At 40.8% G+C, this 3304-nt stretch overlaps 1 protein-coding gene across 1 annotated transcript in view; it reads right to left on the minus strand.

The window, feature by feature from the left end:
• Positions 1-3304, minus strand: part of RAPGEF6 (Rap guanine nucleotide exchange factor 6) — a 682053-nt gene that overhangs the window by 368317 nt on the left and 310432 nt on the right. The window lies entirely within an intron of this gene.

Consider the following 3304-nt stretch of genomic DNA (forward strand, 5'->3'; position numbering starts at 1 on the left):
TCAAGTCATCCTCACTTTCAGCAAGCAAAGTTGTATCATCAGCGTATCTCAGGTTGTTAATGATTCTTCCTCCAATCCTGATGCCACGTTTTCCTTCATATAGTCCAGATTCTCAGATTATTTGTGCATATACATTGAATAAGTGTGGGGAAAGGATACAACCCTAATGTACTCCCTTCCTGATTTTAAACCAAGCAGTGTCCCCTTGTTCTGTTCGAATGACAGCCTCCTAGTCAAGGTACAGGTTCCTCGTGAGTACAATCAAGTGTTCAGGAATTCCCATTCTTCTCAATGTTATCCATCTATTAATAATCGGAACATGGAATGTACAAAGTATGAATATAGGAAAATTGGAAGTTGTCAAAAATGAAATGGAACACAGATTGATATCCTAGACATTAGTGAGCTAAAAAGGACTGGTTTTGGCCATTTTTAATCAGACAATCATATGATCTACTATGCCAGGAATGACAATTTGAAGAGGAATGGCATGGCATTCATCGTCACAAAGGATGTTTCAAGATCTGTACTGAAGTACAATGCTGTCAGTGATAATATCCATATGCCTACAAGGAAGACTCATTAATACTATGATTATTCAAATTTATGCACCAACTACCAAAGCCAAAGATGAGGAAATTGAGATTTTGATCAATTTCTGCAGTCTGAAATTGACCGAACATGCAATCACGATGTGTTCATTATCACTGGTGATTGGAATGCAAAAAGTTGGAAACAAAGAAGACTCACTGGTAGTTGGAAAACTTGGCCTCGGTGACAGAAATAATGCTGGAGTTTGCATGATAGAATTTTGCAAGACCAACCACTATTCATCACAAACACCTTTCTTCAACAACACAAATGATGCCTATACACATGGACTTCGCCAGATGGAGTACACAAGAATCAGATCGACTACATCTGTGGCAAGAGGTGGTGGAAAAGCTCAGTATCATCAGCCAAAACAAGGCCAAGATCTGATTGTGGAACAGACCATCAACTGCTCATATGCAAATTGAAGTTGAAGATAATTAAAACAAGTCCATGAGAGCCAAAATATGACCTTGAATATATCCCTCCTGAATTTGGAGACCATTTAAAGAATAGATTTGATGCACTGAACACCAATGACTGAAAACTAGAATAATTGTGGGGTGACATCAAGAGCATCATCCATGAAGAAAACCAGACCAAAATGGATGCCAGAAGAGACTCTGAAACTTGCCCTTGAGTGAAGGGAAGCTGATGCAAATGGAAGAAATGACAAAAGAGCTAAATAGAAGATTTCAAAGGGCAGCTTGAGCAGACAAAGCCAGTTACTATAATGAAATGTGTGAAGACTTGGAGTTAGAAAACCAAAAGGGAAGAACATGGCTCAGTATTTCTCAAACAGAAAGAACTGAGAAACAATTTTAAGCCTCAAGTTACAATTTTGAAAGATTCTATGGGCAAAATATTGAATGATGCAGGAAGCATCAAAAGAGGATGGAAAGAATACAGTTCACTGTACCAAAAAGAACTGGTCGATCTTCATCCATGTCAGCAGGTGGCATATGTACAAGAACTAATGGTACTGAAGGAAGAAGTTGAAGCTGCGCTGAAGAAACTGGGGAAGAACAAGGCTCCAGGAATTGATGGAATACCCATTGAGATGGTTCAACAAATGGATGCCCCGCTGGAGGCACTCACTTGGTTATGCCAAGAGATTTGGAAGACAGCTACCTGGCCAACTGACTGGAAGACATCCATTTATGTACCCATTCCAAAGAAAGGTGATCTCACACAATGTGGAAATTATTTAATATTGTTAATATCGCATGCAAGTAAAATCTTACTGAAGATAATTCAAAAAACAGTTGCAGCAGTATATTGACAGAGAACTTCCAGAAACACAAGCTGGATTCAGAAGAGGACGTGGAGCAAGGGATATCATAGCTGAAGTCAGATGGATCTTGACTTGAGGCAAAGAATACCAGAAAGATGTTTGTGTTTTACTGACTATGCAAAAGCATTTGATTGTGTGGATCATAACAAATTATGGATAACAAAAAGAATGGGAATTTCGGAACACTTAATTGTACTCACGAGGAACCTGTACATAGACCGGGAGTCTGTCGTTCAAACACAACAAGACGACACTGCATGGTTTAAAATCAAGAAGGGAGTGTGTCAGGGTTGTATCCTTTCGCCATACTTATTTAATCTGTATGCTGAGCAAGTAATCTGAGAAGCTGGAATAGTTCTATGTTCCATGTTCTATAAGAAGAAGAACATGGCATCAGGATTGGAGGAAGAATCATTAACATCCTACAATATGCTAAAAACACAATTTTGCTTGCTGAAAGTGTGGGTGACTTGAAGCACTTACTGGTGAAGATTGAAGAACACAGTCTGTAGTATGGATTACGTCTCATTATGAAGAAAACGAAAATCCTCACAACTGGACCTATAAGCAGCATCACAATAAATGGAGGAAAGACTGAAGTTGTCAAAGACTTCACATTGCTTGATTCTACAATCAATGCCAATGGAAGCAGCAGTCAGGACATCAGATGATGTATAGCACTGGGCAAATTGGCTGCAAAGGACCTCTTTCAAATGCTGAAGAGCAAAGATGTCTCCCTGTGGACAAAGGTGCGCCTGACACAAGCTATGGTACTTTCAGTCTCCTCATATGCATGTGAGAGATGGACAATGAATAAGAAAGAGTGAAGAATTGATGCTTTTGTGTTGGTGAAGAATGCTGAGAGTACCAAGGACTGCTAAAAGAACTAACAGATCATTCCTGGAGGAAGTGCAGCCGGAATGCTCCTTGGAGGTGAGAATGGCCAGACTTCATCTCACCTACTTTGGCCATGTTGTCGGAAGGGACTATTCCCTGGAGAAGGATGCCATGCTTAGTAAAGTGGAGGTGTGAGTCAATCTGAAGCCAGAGTTCTAGCAGCCTCCAGGAAAATCTTTAACCAGAAACCTTTTAGTGTCAGCAATGCTAATAGGACTTTTGTAATTCTAAACACTCCTTAGGGCCTTTATGTGCCCTCCAGTCTCAGCAGGTATCAAGGAACTTCCTCCGAACTCAGCACGCATCACAAAAGCCATCTGGATTCAGCACGTGTCGGAGATTTGCTCGACTCCTGAAAGTCTCCCACATATCTGAGCCGCATCCTCCCTAGATAATATTTTCCTAAGTGAACTTTGGAGCCAGGGGGTTTCTTTACGTCCCCCAACATCTCAGATCACTGCCCTAAATCCCTTAGCAACAACCAATCATCTGTACCCTCTCGCCCTGGTGCTGCCCCTCCCC

The sequence above is a fragment of the Orycteropus afer genome, unplaced genomic scaffold (genome assembly GCF_000298275.1).
Source record: "Orycteropus afer afer isolate SDZICR_OR568_19922 unplaced genomic scaffold, OryAfe1.0 scaffold00112, whole genome shotgun sequence".
In the NCBI taxonomy this organism is placed as follows: domain Eukaryota; kingdom Metazoa; phylum Chordata; class Mammalia; order Tubulidentata; family Orycteropodidae; genus Orycteropus; species Orycteropus afer.